This window comes from Petromyzon marinus, unplaced genomic scaffold (assembly GCF_048934315.1).
Source record: "Petromyzon marinus isolate PM22_M1 ecotype Great Lakes invasive population unplaced genomic scaffold, UKy_Petmar_22M1.pri1.0 PM_Scaffold_1, whole genome shotgun sequence".
Classification (NCBI taxonomy): Eukaryota; Metazoa; Chordata; class Hyperoartia; order Petromyzontiformes; family Petromyzontidae; genus Petromyzon; species Petromyzon marinus.
In genome coordinates, this window is record NW_027423057.1 from 992,846 (window position 1) to 1,010,693 (window position 17,848).

The 17,848-nt window shown below is 50.8% G+C and overlaps 1 long non-coding RNA gene across 3 annotated transcripts; it reads right to left on the minus strand.

Moving 5' to 3' along the window:
* Window positions 1–7,543: 7,543 nt before the first annotated feature.
* On the minus strand, window positions 7,544–17,263 carry LOC142922488 (uncharacterized). 3 transcript variants are annotated; one of them, XR_012940084.1, is made up of 7 exons: window positions 17,100–17,263; window positions 15,858–16,038; window positions 14,283–14,384; window positions 12,879–13,980; window positions 11,503–11,651; window positions 9,970–10,040; window positions 7,544–9,536 (listed from the first exon to the last, which is right to left on the minus strand). It is a non-coding gene; the product is annotated as an uncharacterized LOC142922488 (long non-coding RNA). The 3 variants fall into 3 exon arrangements; XR_012940083.1 differs by having other exon boundaries at window positions 15,858–17,262; XR_012940085.1 differs by lacking the exon at window positions 14,283–14,384 and having other exon boundaries at window positions 15,858–17,262.
* Window positions 17,264–17,848: the final 585 nt, after the last annotated feature.

Sequence of the window (17,848 nt, forward strand, 5' to 3'; positions counted from 1 at the left end):
CCCCGTGACAACCACCACACACCACACTCCACACAAAGGGTTAAGGGTGTTGAGGGTTACGTGTTTAAAGGATTAGGGGTGGAGAGATCTAGGGGTTTATAGAATTATGGTTTTAACAGTAAAGGGGTATAGAGTGTTAGGGGGTTTGGGATTTTGTGTTGTATTTGGGTTATGGTTTCAAAAGGTGAGGAGTTTAGATGGATAGGGTTTTATAGGTAAATCGGTTTAAAGGGTTAGGGATTTAGATGATTATAAGTTAAGGGTTTAGAGGTTTACAGGGTGATGGGTTTAGGGGTTTAGAGGGTTAGGTATTTAGAGGGTGTGTGGTTTAGGGGTTTAGAGGCTGAGGGTTTTAAGGGTAAAATGTTTTAGAGGTTTAGCGGTTTAGAGGGTGATTAGCTTAGAGGGTTAGGGTTTTAGAGGGGTACAGTTTAGAAGGTTATGGGTTTATAGGGTTATAATTGTAAGGAGTTTGGTGTCCTGAGGTTTAGACGGTTTATGGGTTTCGATTGTTAAAGGGTTAGTGGTTTAGAGGGCTTGGAGTTTATAAGGTTACGTGTTAAGGGTTTAGAGGTTTTGGGGGTTTTTAGGGGATAAGCGTCTTCGATGTTTTGGGGGTTTCTAGGGTTATGGTGTTTAGGGGTTGAGCGTTTTAGGGGTTGAGGATTTTAAGGGTTAGGGGTTTAGAGGGTTGGTGTTTAGAGGGTTAGGGGTGCAGAGATCTAGGGCTTTTGAGAATTCGGATTTTAACGGTAAAGGGGTTTAGAGTGTTAGGGGGTTTGGGGTTTCAGGGTATTTGGGTTCTGGTTTCAAAGGGTGAGGAGTTTAGAAAGGATTTGATTTAATGGGTAAAGGCGTTTAGAGGGTTTGGGATTTAGAGGATTATAAGTTGAGCCGTTTAGAGGTTTACAGGGTTATGGGTTTAGGGGTTTAGAGGTTTAGGGGGTTAGAGGGTGAAGGTTTTAAGGATAAAGGGGTTTAGAGTGTTATGGGTTTCGAGAAGTAGCTGTTTAATGGGTTTATGGGTTTCGATTGTTATAGGTTAAGTGGTTTAGAGGGTTAGGAGCTTAGAAGTTTCGGGGTGTTTCGGGGATAAGGGGTTTCGTGGTTTATAGACTTCGAGGGTTTAGGGGTTGAGAGTGTTAGCGCTTGAGGGGATTCAAGGGTTAGGGGTTTAGAGGGTTAGGGTTTTAAGGTTAAAGGGCTTTATAGTGTTAGGTGTTTAGAGGATTGGGCTATTAGTGGTGTAGGAGTTTAGAGGGTGAGGGGTTTAGCAGGTTAGGTGCCGAGAGGGTTACGGTTTTAGGGGTTGCGGAGTTTAGAGGGTTTGGGGTTTAGACAGTTAGAGTTTTGGGGGTTTATGGGTGGGGTTTTCGAGGGAGAGGTTTTTAGACAGTTAGGGTTTTAAGGGTAAGGTCGTTTAGAGGATTAGGTGTTTAGAATGTTAGAGTTTAGAAGATTTTGGGGTAAAGAGGGTTGGGGGTTTAGGGAGTTAGGTGTTTAGAGATGTATGGGCTTCGATTGTTAGAGGTTGAATGGTTTAGATGGTTAGGAGTTTAGGAGGTTATAATTGTATGTGTTTAGGGGTTTAGAGGTATGGGGGTTTTGAGGGTTAGGGGTTTATAGGGTAATGGGGTTTAGCGGTTTAGAGGGTTATGGGTTTTGGGATTTGGGAGTTTAGAGGGTTTAACACCAAGACTTTGACAACTAATATTATCCATACTAAAGGTGTTTTGGATTTCTCTCCAACACTTAATGGCGCTTTTTTTATTGTCATGACAAACTTTACTAATTGGCTGTGTCGGGTGGTGTCTGGTTTAACGACACATTTATATTTACACGATCTAACCCGAAAATATATTTATTATGGGTTTAGAGGGTTAGGGGCTTAGAGTGTTATGTGTTTAGAAGGTTAGCGTTTTAGGGGTATAGGTGTTTTAAGGGTTAGGTGTCTTGAGGGTTAGTTCTTTAGAGGGTATGGGTGTTAAATGTAGATTTGAAGTTTTCGTGACTGCAGGGATCCATACTCTTTGGTTCTTTCGGTAAAGTCACATAGGTAGAAATAAAATAAAACAAATCGCGACGTTTTGATCGCAACACAAGCGATCTTCATCAGGTGGGACAACCACAGCAAGAAATGCTGAAGTCGGCGGGAGAGCTGCCATGGCAAGAGGTTATATAGTTAAGAGAGGGGGGAAGAGGCAAGGGGACAGAGAGAAAAGGGGAGGGGTGTGGGGTAGGAAGAGGGGGGGGGCACGTAAGCGCTAGGGGAAGAGGACGTTAGGCTGGTGGGGGGACATGGGCGGGGCAGCAGTAAAACCGGCAGGTAATGATGGAAACAACAACACAAGTTAAGGCATTACCTGGTTGATAACATCCTTCCAGTGATTGTTTAATTTGTATCCATCTTCTCGGTTGAAGTTTTGTCTATACCCTGGAGTCTACAAACTGAGTTGTAACTTCGGCCGCAGTTACGTTGGAGAAATAAAACGACACGTCTCGGACCGTGTTCGCGAACACAAGGCGGATCTGAAACATGGCAGAACCAATACCTCTGCTGTAGTGGCCATTGTTATAACGCTGTGGGCTCGCATGATATTGTTATTTTCCGAGGCCAAGGACAAAACTGCAATCGAGAAGATGGATACAAATTAAACAATCACTGGAAGGATGTTATCAACCAGGTAATGCCTTAACTTGTGTTGTTGTTTCCATCATTACCTGCCGATTACTGCTAGCCCCGCCCACGTCCCCCCACCCCAGCCTCACGTCCTCTTCTCCTAGCGCTCACGCGGCCCCCCTTCCTATCCCTACCCCACACCCTCCCCTCTCTCTCTCCCCCCTTGCCTCCTCCCCCATCTCATACCTGTATAACCTCTTGCCACGGCAGCTCTCCCGCCGACTTCAGCATTTTCTTGCTGTGGTTGTCCCACCTGAAAATATCACTTATGTTGCGATCGAAACGTCGTGATTTGTTTAATTTTATTTAATTTATACCTACGTGACTTTACTGAAAGAACCAAAGAGTATGGATTCCTGCAGTCACGAAAGCTTCAAATAAAGATTAAAATAGTTTAGTTTAATTTGTTTATTTTTGAACAGTTTGTCTTTCCTGTCATTTTTTGTATTTTTTTAGTTATGTTCTGACCTGCCCGATTGGACAGCTGTGAAAACAGATCTTTGTAGCTCATCGGATTCATCCAGTGTAAATAAATATTCAGATTTAAATTCTATTGACCTTTGTGCGAGTCTATGGATTTCTGAGTTTGTGGGTCTCTGTGAGTGTATGGATCTCTGTCTGAGTCTATGGATCCCTGTGTCAGTATATAGGGTCGCCGTATGAGTCTGAGTGTCTGAAGGAATGTATGGGTCTCTGTTGGAGTCTATGGGTTTCTGGTTCTGGGTCTGAGTGGGAATCTATGGTTCTCTGAGTATGGTTGTTTGTGCGAGTCTTAAGTGCACAAACTGAACTTAAAAAGGACATTGAGGGGTGCGGAATCCAAGTTGACTATTAAGCTCCCCGCAGTGCAAGCCAGCTTTCTAGTCGTGTCATCATACAGCCCCTGTAATTCTTTATAATAATAATTAGACTTACTCCAGGAAAGCCACGCTGAGTCATAGTAAGGTCCTGAATTTGGTTTTTATTGTAAGATGTTTTCAATCAATGAATAAAGAATGCTTACACAAGTGGGGGGAAACCGGAGCACCCGGAGAAAACAAACGTATGTGAAGGGGCAGCATTTTAAACCGTACAGGTGACGATGGCGATGATCCCACTTGCTATAATGCCTTCTCCTGGCCAGTCAGATGCTTTCTCCTGGCCAGCCAGAAGGCACCTCAATGTCCACGGGAAGGGGGTTTCACAATATTTACTGTGTGATCCACCAACCCTTGCTGCCTTCTACAGTGCTGGATCGCAGGCTTGCGTCACCACCTTCTGGCGAGTATTTGTAGTTATTATTTAAAGCTATATAGCGCTCACAAGAACGACTCAAGAGGCGCGAGGAGCCACAGACATGCAGGAAGGAAGCCACGTGGTGAGCCAGCACAAACGATTGTCCAGGCTCTACGGTACTCTATGTATGGAGGCATTATTGGCTAATTAATAACGAGTGTTTGTACAAGTGGGGGAAATCGGAGCACCCAGAGAAAAGCCACGTGTGAAGGGGCAGCATTTTAAACCGTACAGGTGACGATGGCGATGAGTCCACTTGCTGTACTGCCTTCTCCTGGCGAGGCAGGTTATGCACCTCGACGCCCACGGGAAGAGGATTTCACAACATCATTGTGCGGTGATTTACGAACCCTCGCTGCCTTCCCCAGTGCTGGATTTGAGACGTGCACCACTAACACCAGGCGAATGATAACAACAACAATAACTATACTTATTACTTGGTAGCAACAGGCGAAAGAAAACAACAGGCAAATTATAACAGGCCAATTAAAACAGGCGAATGATAACAGGCAAATGAAAACAGGCGAATGATAACAGGCGAATGATAACAACAGGCGTATGTTTAGAACAGGCGAGTAATAACAACAATTATTATTTACACTTAGAACTTGATAACAATATTTATACGTATAACGTGATCAAGCAGGCCTCAGAGGTGCGAGGAACCACAGACAATCAGGAAGGAAGCCACTTGGTAAGCTGGCACCAACGATTGCCCAAGCTCTGTGACCCTATTGATACGTTTTTATCGACCAGATAGCGAGCGTTACGTGTGGGGGGGAAACCGCCCCCTTCGGTGCCTCCATGGTCCAATAGCTGGTCTTCTTGGCGCCACGGTCCTGAGCCCCCTAAAAGTTCCTCATGGAGCAAATCAACGGGTGGGCCATTGCCTTGTCAGGGCTCATTCATTGCTCCGGATCCCACCTGAAAATGCCAGGCGCAGATCCCCACATCATTAAAGCCACGGGTGAATTTATCCCAGATATAAACAATTGCAAACTATTTGACTTTTTTTTTTTACTTTAACCAGGCAAGGCCCACTGAGCTATACAGCTCTCTTTCAGAAGCGGCCACACAATTACAGCTCAACAAATTGGCTTATTACGTGGACATTAGTAGACAAATACTCTAAACATGTGTAAAAAATGTGGAGGGAAAACCCGGAGGATCCGGAGAAAAATACACGCGACCACGGGGAGATAACATACAAACTCCAAATACAAAGGTGTCAGGGTAAGGATTTAATACACGACCTCCTGTATACCCTACAAAATAGTTAACATCTCGGCACCGTGGCGCCCAATTCTGATCACATGACATAGCAAAACGAACGTCGCGGTGCATAGCAATAATTCAATTGGGCAATTACTGAGCGTTCATAAACATGAGGGGATACAGGAGTACCCAGAGAAAACCCACTCGTGCAAAAGGGCAACCCTCTATCCCATGCAGACAGAGATGTTGCTTATCCCACTTGCTGTACTGCCTTCTCCTGGCCAGCCAGAATATGCCACCTCAACACCCACTACACCATGAACTTTGTGAACCGAGTTTAAATTTCTGGCCACGGCGAACATCAGTGGCTATCTCCCTCTTCCTCTCTCGTCCCTGCTATTATCTCCCTCTTCTTCCCGCGTCCCTCCCACTATCTACCTCTCCAATCCGTCCCACCATCTCCCTCTTCCTCCCTCGTCCCTCCCACCATCTCCCACTTCCTCCCCAGTACCTTCCACTATCTCCCTCTTCCTCCCACTTGGCTCTACTATCTCCCTCTTCTGCCGTCCCTCGCACTATCTCCCTTTTCTTCCCCCATCCTTCCCACTATCTCCCTCTGCATCTCCAATCCCTCGCACTCTCTCTCTCTCTTCCTTCCCCTTCCTTCCCACTATCACCTTCTTACTCTAACCGATCTGCCTAATCCTCCCAAATCACCCCCACTATCTCCCTCTACTTCCCCAGTCGCTCCAACTATCTCCCTCTTCATTCCCCTTTCCTGCCACTATCTCCCTCTTCCGCCCCCTTCCCTCCCACTATCTCCCTCTTCCTCTCCCGTCCCCCCCCCCCCCCCCGCTATCTCCTTCTTTCTCTCCTATCCCTCCCACTTTCTTCCTCCCCCGTCCCTCCCACTATCTTCTCATCTTCCCCCATCCATCCCACGATCTTCCTCATCCTCTCCCGTACCTTCCGCACCTTCCTTATTTAACACCATCAGGTTCACAGACTCGCCCTCGCTTCTCCCAAGTCAAATAGCCTAGCTTAGACACAACCCTCACCATGTTACACTGACGGCATCGACCGAGACAGCCAACAACTATCCGGCCGCCCAATTATCTAGTGAAGACGGCAGCGACCAAGTCGGCAAAGACAGTGCCAACGAGACGACTCCACTTCCCAGAACCTGCAACCACGAGCTCTCGCTCTCCGCTGCTTTTATCCGACTCGGCGCGGCCTGGCTCCGCCCTGGCCGCGCCTCCCTTCTCCAACCCACGAGCGGGTTCCAGGGTCTTCCAGACAGGGTCTCTGTGATCCTTGTCCCAGTGCCTCCGCCCTGCTGACAAACCCGCATGAGGCTCACTGGCGTGTGTACTCCCCGTCCACCGCAGTTGCCGCTGCTGGACAACTATTACTCTACAGCTGTACTGCCCTTCTGTACCGTGCCCCCAAGCCATCAACACGGACTCACAGCATCAACACAGACTCACATGATCAACACAGACTCCCACGATCAACACAGACTCACAGCATCAACAGACTCACACGATCAACAGACTCACAGCATCAATACGGACTCACACCATCAACACGGAAACAGGGTCAGTGAGCAAGATGGCGGATGAGTGCATACATGATGTGAGTGGTGGTGAGTTCAAGTTGAGCACCCAGTTTTAAATCTCATTTACTCCCACCACCACCACCCCACCACCCTACATACAACAGTCGGAAGTAAATGCCTACACACCCTACATACAATCGTCAGTAGTAGGAGTGGGGAGAAGAGGGCATCAGTGGGGGCGAGGCATGAAGCATTGAGAAGCCCTCAGATACTCCATAAAACCCCGAGTTTCATGGAGTATAATTTTCAGCATTACAGTTCCATTTTTTTTACGTTAACAAATGTCTCGCCATATATTACACCGTATAGGTAACTAGATTGGGCGAGGGATGGTCTTTTTTGTTGAACAATCAATAAAGCTACGGTGTCGTACTGTGCCCGTATCCGTGTACGGTACTGTGCACTAAAGGAAGAAAAATCGAGCGGCTGAACCTCACTGCCTCCTTACCGGAGGCTGTAAACATCAAGTGACCTGAAAACTGTGATGGGACGTGAAAGACAACATGGAGAGACAAGAGGGCGCCACGTGTGTTCTTCCACGGCAGCAGCAGCATCATCGCAGGCAATGAGGTTCAAATGGGCACAGGAACTTTGAGGTGGACCCACGAGTGGTCGAGCCACAGGGGCGCGCAATCAGCGACCTCTATACGCTTGGCGCAATCCGCACCGTCATTTCACGGAGCCCTTGTCCACTCGACGAGTGCGACGACGCCGTCCCACCGTCATTCGGCGCCTCGTGGTGACATCACAACAGCAAAGCGACAGGTGTTGTTTATTCATTTCTTGAGGCAATTCGAGGGCCCGGTTACATCGCGTTGTGATACACGCACACACCGTCAACATATACTACACCGGTTATAAAAAAAAGCAGGGGATAGAAAGGTGGGGGAGCGGACCCGACCACAGGTATTGTTTAAAAGACGTCAAGCGGACCGGGGGTTTTAAATGCAAGTCCATGCGGACACCAACATCCGAACGATTGCACCAATAAATCCTGAACCTTCTGGAAGATTTCAGCTCCCGCTGGTTTGGATCAGGGTGATGTTGGGGCAAATTCCATTAATTGGGAAAGGCGGCAATCTTGTGGGAATGTCCTCGCCAGAGAAGAAACTTGTCGCTTCCATGTTTTATTTTCATCCGACGTCCCATTAGCGAGATCCAGAGCGTGACGGACTCATATGGAGTCGGCCTCCTGTCATTTTTCTGGTCTCATTCTCACCATAGGTGAAGGCAGAGCCACACATCAACGTGCCAATGGGGCCACGGTTGAAGTGGTGGGGCCACGGTTGAAGTGGCGGTGGCCACGGGTCATGTGGCCTCGATGTATTTTCCATGTTGAAGGCCGATTGCCCCAAACATTGCCCGTCATATGCAGTGTCACTGAATAACGTGTGAAACATACTGTAGCATATACAAAATTGTATTTTCTTCATACATTAAATACAATAAACACAATAAACATGAAATGCGTATAGGACATTTATAACTCTCTCAATGACCAAACTTGTATTTTATGAACACACTTATACGAGCAAAATATGACAAAAGTGTTCCAGATTTCAGTTTCAATTGAGACTGAAATCCGGAATCATTACCCCATACTGACAGACTAATAATACCCACTCGCAGGCCAAGTGCTGATTCACCTTGGGGCCTCGCCTGGTATAGAGGTCGTGGGTTAAATCCCAACGCCTGTATATCTGGAGTTTGCATGTTCTCCCCGTGACCACGTGGATTTTTCTCTGGGTCCTTCGGTTTTTCCCTCCACATTTAGAAACATGCGTTTAAAAGTATTTGGCTGCTATATATTTCTGCGTGACAAGCCACTTTATAGCGCTTTCATTTGTGGCCCGGTCGTTCCTGAAACAGAGCTATACAGCCCATTAAAATGGTCGAGATGAGATGCAACTTAAGGCGCTTGTGACTTCCCAAAAATATTATTTATGGCAGGTTTTCACATCTAAACATCCCGGGTGGCATTGAAGCCAAGAGCTCCCACCCTAGGCGAGTAGCTACGAGAGCGTTGCTGTGCACGGCGACACGCCACTTTCTCCATCTGCCTGACTTGGTATTTTCTTTTTTGTTACTTAAATAAATGTTAATGTTTCGTTTTGTGTACACGTGTATGTACACTGTTTGGGGAGCGGTGGTGCAGCAGTTAGTGCACTACGAACTCAGCCATCTGAGTACGTAGTGTGGTGTGTATAACATCGCAAAACTGGGGAGGACAAAGGCAGCCAGACGTGGGGCTGGCCACACAACCACTTCTGTGCCATGCCGGCCATCATAGGTGCTACCCGTTAACAGCACTTGCCCCAGCAATCTGTTAACGGCGATACGGAGTACCTTTGTCTTTTTGTGCAATTGTGTGCTTCTGTGTGCGACGCATGCGACGATGTGCATGTTTGTGTTTGATAAATGTACATCCGCAATGTGAGTGTGACGCGTATGATGCGCGTGTGTGACGAGGGTTGGAACAGCGATTCACGCACTGCCCTATCCACGCGGCGACCTCTCCTCAACGTCTCGAGCCTCGGCGGAGAGCGCCGCGAGGTTCGACTCCAACTCCGGCTTTCCAGGGACAACCCCCCCCCCCCATGCCCCTCCCCCCAGGCCCGTGGGGGGGGGGAAGTCGCCCCCCTCACTCCACGCTCAGGAACTTCTTCGCCGTGTTCATGTACGGTCACCAAGGCCACTCCACCTCGGTGGTGGCCGCGTTGTCCAGCGTGCCCAGTTTAATCTCATAGACTGCGCGACACACAAAAGCAAAGATCCCCCCCATGCAGCCTTTAAAAGACGGTGTGGGAAAAGCGCTGTTCGTGTGTTAGCATGTAGGAAAGCCAGCACGGCACACCAAGGGGTGGGTGTGGGTGGCCAGCATTACGTCCGATCATATTTGAATTTACACATCGCATCCGGGGTGGGGGAATGCGAGTCGGGTCACGGTACAGCGAATGTGACCAGAGCAGCGACCCCACCGACTCAAGTTCCGATCCGCTCTACAAGTCACCCGCGGGCCACCTAGCCCGAGGCTAGACTCTTACATTCAGCCCATCATCCTCTCAGGGGTCGATAAAATTTACAACCACTTCCTAGGGAAGTCCACAAGGAATGTGGAATTTCCACCGCCTCTGCTGGGGTGTAAAGTGGAGACGAGTAACAATGTGTCAGGCAGACTTACGCTCCATCTCGAATCACGGTCCCACCTCCTTCAACTCGATGTCCTTGCCGTCGCGCTTGTAGACGTTGTGCCTGTTGGGAGGGGGGGGGGCACAGAAGTCACGGGAGGGGTCGCGGCAAGTCACACGGACGGCGCTGGACTCTCATTACGTGTCCTCGCAGACGTTTGCCAGTTAGAGGCCAGCGGCCACCCTGTTTAAAACTGCGGATGCATTAACAAATGAACAACATTACGCGCCTTCAGCTTCAGAGATGGCGTTAAATAAAAACTCTGTGCTGTTGCTCGAAAACTAAAGTAAAACGAAACTATTTTTATTTTACCACTGAGCTATGTAGCTCTTTTTCACAAAAAAATGTATAGCAGCAAAATACTCGAAATTCAAGTTTCTAAATGTGTAGGAAAAACCCGGAGGACCCGGAGAAAAATCAAAGTGACCAGGAGGAGAACATGCAAACTCCGAATATACAGGCGGACACACAGCACCTGGCCCAAAAGTCTGCTCACTCTTTCCCATTCCGAGACATCTGCAAGTTGCCGGGTGGTAGGTGTCACGTCCACCGCTGAAGCTCGGTACACGCGAGCGGCTCGGCGTTAATTTTATTTATAGAGGCGTAGCGCTGCTGTTTTTAAAAGGCGTTGCCCTCACCGCAGAGAACCGTAGTGACACGACCGGCACTCTATGGAACAAAACTGTGCCACACGCCCTCCCGCATGGTCTTATGGGAGCCTCGGTATGTCTTCAGGTCAGAAGACGTACTTGAGTTTTTCTTACGGTTCCGTTTCGACGACGTATATGTACATCATGGAAATGAGAAAGGGTTATAGCCTATACGAGGGACCTTTGTGCTTTGGGGATGGGGGAGGAAGATGTGAGTGAGACTGGCACGGTGCCCGCATGCACCCTCTTTCCGAGTCGCGACGTGAAGTTGTGCATCACGAGGTGTGGGAATGCCTCGGACATCATGTCCACGTCCGGATGTCGTGCCGCATCACCACGCTCGAGAGTGTCAAGTACACCGTGGCATCGTACCACGTGTCACATGAACAGCACGCCGGAAAGTTAGACACACCACAGGTGTCACACAGACTGTACTGGAGAGTTAAACACACTGCCCTTCCATCAGCGGCATCATACCACATCACACCACATACACAGTTAAGACACCACAATTCCCCGTCTGCAGCGTCATACTACACACCGCACATCGTACGCACAGCTAAATACACCTCCATCCCCCGTCTGTTGCACCGCATCACACACGTCACACCATGCATCACACCGGGGAGCGGGAGCGGAGTGGCTATCTCATCACACTACAAATCCGGTGACCTGACTTCGACTTCCGGTGTGTCCAAGCATCGACAGTGGGGAGACAAAAGGGGCCAGATGCGGTAATGACCACACCACCCACCCCGCCGTGTGCCCTGCCGGCCTTCGTAGGTCGCTCGGCAAACAGCACTTGCCCTGACAGCCTGTTAAAGGCTACACGGGGGAGCTTTGTCGACTGCGGTGCGTGCGCGTGCCTGGCATACCGCGGTGCTCATGCAGGACGATGAAGTCGTTGACGGCGTTGGCGCAGCACGCCCACACCAGCGCCTGCAGCTTGTGGCCTCCGTGGTTCATCGGCTGAGCGTTCGGCAGGATCAGCTTCTTCTCCTGCGGTGGTGGTGGTGGTGGTGTGCTAACAAGACAGCAACCGGTCACACACCGAGTCCGCTCTGCCCACTGGCGTCCGTCCCGGCCACGCTGCTTTCGCCCCCCCCCACTTCCCCGCCCCCCCACTGTATCCGACTCGGGTTGTGTTGTTTGTTTTTTCCATTGCGGAAGCCGAGCCGAGCCGAGCCGTGCCAGTATACGGGGTCGCCAAACCCCGTGTTGGCACAACTGGGATGCACCATTGGAAAAACTTTACTATTTATATTTTACCAGGTAAGGCCCACTGAGCTATGCAGCTCTTTTCCAGAAGCGACCTGGCCACAAATCATAGCTCAACTAAGTGGCTTATCGTCATGTGGAAATTTATAGCAGCCAAATACTCTTAAACGGACGTCGATTCTAAATGCGGAGGGAAAAACCGGAGGACCTGGAGAGAAATCCACGCGACTCCTCGGAAAGAGGCACGCAACTCCAAATATACAGCAGGCATCAGGGTCAGGATTGAACCTGCGACCTCATGGATACCAGGTGAGGGAGTTAACATCTCGCCACAGTGGCGCCCCCAATGGTACATCTTTCCGTGACCACCGACCGTGCGTAGTGCTACAGTAGATACATTTTCGATGAATGGAAGGGATCGGTCATCGCGAAAAGGCGGACTGAATCGCGAGGAATGAAGTTGACAAAAGCTGCATGCCCCAAACCAAAGTGTCCAACGCTCCACCACTTACGACCCCCCCCCACACAGCCTCCACCTTTCATCAACAACCAGATTTCTTCTGGTTAACTCAACGGATGCGAGTTGTCTCACACTGCACAAGCCCGATGATTGGTCGACACGACTTGTGTGAGGTGCAAGGAACTGATTCTAAAGCCGATAGAGAACACGTGTGTGTGTGTGCGGTAATTTAGCAGTTAGCATGCTGCCCCACAAACCTAGTGACCCGAGGTTGATTTCCGTTCATGGCCAACACCAGTGGCGATTATCTCAACTGGTCCTGGGCCTCCCCTAGATCAACTCAGCCTCAAATGAGAACCTAGTGCGGTGTTTAAACATCATTACCAGAGAGATAAAGGTGGCCAGTTGTGGTGCTAGCCACCTACACCCTCGCAAACAGCACCTGTCCCAAAAGCCTGTTAAGGCTATATGGGGGACCTCTGTCTTTGCGCGCTTGTACACATGCAATACACGAGGACCCACATTCCTCGTGTGACCCCAAACCCTGTAGCCCCTGTGACCCCGTGCCCGCACCTTAATGAACTGCTTGAGGAGGGAGCTGGGGTCGCGTGAGGTCGTCGCCATGATGTGTGGGTCCTTCACGCCGGCTCAGCGGTACTCGTCATCCATGTGGCTGCTCACTCCTACTGACACGGGGGGGGGGGGGGGGGTGGATAGAAAGAGGTGGTAGATGGGGCAGGGGGGACGGAGAGGGTAGGTTATCATTTGCCATACTTCCCCGTGCAGGTGAGTGAAGGTGTGTGTGTGGGTGGATGGAAGGAGCGACCAGGAATAATTTAGAATATCACTCTGCAGTGATCGCGTTGATTTTGTGTAGCGAGCTGAGCAATAATGAGACCTGGATGAGTCCCAATTGGAAGAGTGGGTGGGTGATATGGCAGGTGAGTGGGTAAATTGAGTAAAATGATGAGTGAGTGAATGAGTGGGTCAGTGCCTGTTAAACCTCTTTGTTACAGCACGTAGCCAACCGTGGTAATCGGAAGTGACAAACTAACCACAAAAAGTAGTTCTCAAGAAATGAGTTTGTCAATCTAGACGATGATTTAAAAGTGCAAAGCTCCAGTGGCTTCCTAATATTGTAAGGAAGACCGCTCCAGAAGGAAGACTGCTCCAGAAGCACACGTTATGTAGTGACCACGGCCTTCATTTGACATTCCACCAAAATTTACGCCAGCCACCACACACACACACGGCCGACTCTTTTCCGCGTTCACGCCATGGGATTTTTCAAAGTCCACTTGGGAAGCAATCGCCGTGCAGTATTTACGGTCAACGCAACTGCGGCATTAAACCCATTAAACCGGTTGGGGGGGGGGAGGTTGAGGGCCCGCCGTTCTCGAACCGCGAACCTCCGCGGCAAAACACGGTGCCACCGCTTGGCAGGAAGGACCGACGACGAGCCGGGGATGCGCGCCGACTCGGCGTGTCTAGCGGGCGGAGACGCGCGACGCTTATCCCTCTGCCTCGGGAGTCTCGCGGGAAGGAAGAGAGAGAGAGATGCGAGGAGACGTGATGGTGAGGGATGTGAGATCACCCTCCCCTCCCTGGTCGAACTCCACGGCCTTCTGGAGTTCAAGCGCCTCCCACCGCAGGTCCGTAGGCAGCACCAGGTTTTCTTCGGTGACGACGTCAGGGGGACAGGGGGCAGTGGGTGGGGGGCGGGCAGGGGAGAATTAACAAGGAAGAAAAATCATGCGCACGCATGGATTCATTCGGAAACGCTTTCCACGCGCGGTTGTCTTCTCGCCTGTATTGTCAGACCGTTTTGTCCCATCTTAGTCCGTCTTGCGTGTCTCATTTTCTCTAGATCCGTCTCTAGTCTGTCTTGCGTGTCTCAACGTCTCTAGTCTGTCTCGCTGTCTCTCGTCCGTCTTGTCGTCGCGAGCCCATCTCTAGATCCGTCTCGCCGCCCGTTACCATCGAGCGCCCTCTTGAGCCGCGCCTTCTCCTCTACGAGGATCTTCTTGGCTTCCTGCGCCTTACGGTAAAGGTACTCGCCGTGCAGTTGCACCTCCTCAGCTGCACCACCAAACAAAGACAAAGATCCCCATGTAGCCGTCGACAGGACTGTCGGGTGCAAGTGCTGTTAACGAGCAGCACCTTTGATACACGAAAGGGGGGTAGGTGGCCAACACCACATCCGGCCGCCTTAATCTCTCCAGTGGCGATGTTTACACAACGCACCAGGTACTCATTTGAGGCTGAGTTGACCAAGGGGAGGCCCAGGAACGGAATCGTCACCAGTGTTGGCCGTGAGCGGGAATTGAACTCGGGTCGCTGGGTTCGTAGTGCAGCGTAGTGCTAATCGCAAGACGACCATAAACAACAACCGCCATTCGCCACAAAGTGGTGGAGATGTCACCACGGCGCTCGTGCCAGGCTACGTGCAGGTTAAGGCCACATGAAGCGTCGAACGCCCGCTGGCAGCAGGAGGTCACAGACAGACAGACCCAGGTTGCCATTGGTTGCTTGACTGAGATGACTGGCCGATGCACCACCTGTGCCCCCTACTGTGCTACACCACCGCTCCCACCTACACAAACTCTCTTGGGCTATACTCTTTGGTTCTTTCGGTAAAGTCACGTAGGCATAAAATATACAATAAATTAAATCACGACGTTTCGGGCGCAACACAAGCGTCCATCATCAGGTGGGACAAACCACAGCAAGAAACAATTGCCGACGTGGGCAAAAGAGCTGCTGTAAACAAGAGACTATATAGGTAAGAGAAGGGGGGAGGATCAGGGAGGAGAGATAGAGAGGGGGGGGGGGTATGAGGAGGGGAGTGCTGAAGAGAGCGGGGCTGGGAGTGGGAAGCTTAAGAAATTAGAGATGCGGAAAGTTAAGGCAACACCATAAAGCAGTTAAGGTTTTACCTGGTTAATAACATTCTTCCAATGATTACTCAATTTGTATCCATCTTCTGGGTTGAAGTTATGTCTGTGTTTATATATCTGGATGGCTTGATGAACAAACCTTTGATAGTAGCCCGAAGGTTTGCAGAGCGGCACCACAATACTCCTAGCGACGTCGTTGATTAATGTCTGTAATTAATATCGATGGTGAATCTCTGTAATTAATATCGATGATTCGATTCCACGAGAACAGATTCCACAATAATCGATTCCACAACTATTTTAGTAAAGCGAAGTACGCGATTCGATTCAAACGTGTTCGTTCCGGTCTCATCAGAATCGGTATTGATTCTGTGCTGGAGGTATCCAATGAGCTACAAAGCTCTTTGATCACAGATGTGCCAGTAGGGGGCACGGGGTCATAACGTCACAACAACAAACAATACAAAAACGATAGGAGTGCAAAGGGAATGGTAGCAAACCACTAAAAATAGGTTAAATAAACCATATAAGTTCATACTCTTTGGTTCTTTCGGTAAGAAGTCTCGCTCTCCGTTCCACCCACTACAACTGGCGTCAGAAGTAGCCAAATAGTAAGATGAATCGCTATAATGGAGACGCGAAGAAAAACTCGTACCAGGGCTCCAATGGAAGAGGAGGACGACTCAACACCACCGGGGTTGGCAGCCCCGGAAGGGGAAGCGACGCCGGCCGATCTGCTCACTGCCCGGCCGCCCGGCGGCTCACCACCGTCGGAGAGGGCGCTTCAGGTGGCTCACTCGCGCCTCGCCCAACTCCTGCACGCGGCGGCATCCATCCTCGACGAAATACATCGCGGGTTATAACCACAACAAATATAACCACAATCACTGCGACCATAATCGCCATAACCACAAATATAACCATAACCACCAGCTACATAACCACAAGTATAAACACCACTGCCACAAATATAACCATAACCACCACAACCATAACAACCAACATAACCACCACAACAACCACAATGATGCTGATACACTCTCACACCATGTGGGTCCCCTTGTCTCCTTGTGTCTCCCTGTGGGTGAGTGGATGGGTTGGCGAGAGAGTCGGTGGGTTGGCAAGAGAGTCGGTGGGTTGGTGAGAGGGTGGGTGGGTGGCAGAGTGAGTGACCGGTGGCAGAGTGAGTGACCGGTGGCAGTGGGTGACCGGTGAGGAAGTGGGTGCGAGAGTGGGTGGCTGAGTGGGTGGCCGAGTGGGTGGCTGAGTGAATTGGTGAGTGGATGAGTGCCAGAGTGGGTGGGTGAATGGCTGAGTGGGTGGGTGAGAATCAGTATGTTTTTGCTGGAGGAATCCGATGAGCTATGAAGCTCTTATTCATAGATGCCCAGAGAGTGGCTGAGTGGGAGGCTGAGTGAGTGTCGGTGGGTGTGTGAGTGGGAATGAAATCTAACCTGCACCTCTGCATTGCAAGTCCAGCGAGCTAACGCCCTGCGTGTGGTGGGGTAAAGTGTGGGCATGGCCACTTTGCTCCAACACGTCCGGACCAGCGTGGAAGAGTAGACCAAATACCACTATATAGCGGCCTCTAGTGGATGCCTTTTCCAGCAGCAGGCGATTCGCATCCACAACAAACCCGTCCCTCCAGGGATAAAAACACACGGCAGTCTGGGAGTGCCTCTCATCAGCTATGGCTCAACACGAGGGCCACTCTGGGGCCGGTTTCCACCGTCAGCGCCTCATCATCAGCAGCAGCAGGGCCGGGCTCTGCTTGAAGCAGCGCCGTGAACTCAGCAGGCGTCTAGGACGTGACGGCTGTGGGCCAGGCGCCTCCTCCTCTGTCTCCCCCCACCACCGCCGCCACTGCTGATGTGTGCACACCGCGCGAGGTTCTCACCTTCAGGCTGAGTCGACGTAGAGGAGGCCCAGCGAGCCGCCGCTTCAGAAGATTTCGCGACCCACTGACGGTGGCCGTGAGCGGGAAACCAAATCAGCCGCTCGCCACCCACAATCCACAGCGCGCGCCGCCTCCACTCGCCCCCTGCCTGACTGTAAGTAGCAGCGGGGGGAGGGGGGTGGGCAATGGGGGCGTGAGGGGGGGGGGTTTAAGGGGGAGCATGGGCGGGGGTTGCCAGGGGGGGCAAGGGGGGTCGCGAGGGGGGGGATGCTTGGGGGGGGGGTTGTGAAGGGGGAGGGGCAGGGGGGGAAAGAGGGAGCATGGGGGAGGAGCTTAGGTGAGGGGGAGGAGCTAATGGCTATTACACCACGCCGCGTCTCGCGCCACGTGCTTCCCCTGGCAGTTTGGCCGTTAGGCGTGGAACCGAGCTGTGGGTGAGTGGTGGCGGTGGTGGTGTGAGGCTTTCTATGTGAGTCTGTGTGTGAGTTCTCTAAGTGAATCTCTGTGTGAGTCTCTCTGTGTGAGTCTGTGTACGTGTGTGTGGGTCTGTGTGAGTCTGTGTGTAGCAGTGACCCGGTCTCAAATGAGTACCTGGTGCGATGCGTAAACATCGCCACTGGGGAGACAAAGGCGGTCGGGCGTGGTGCTAACCACCCACCCCTTCGTTTACCGTGCCGGCCTTCATACGTACTGCTTGCTAACAGCACTTGCCCCTACAGCCTGTTAAGGCTCTATGAGGATCGTTGTCT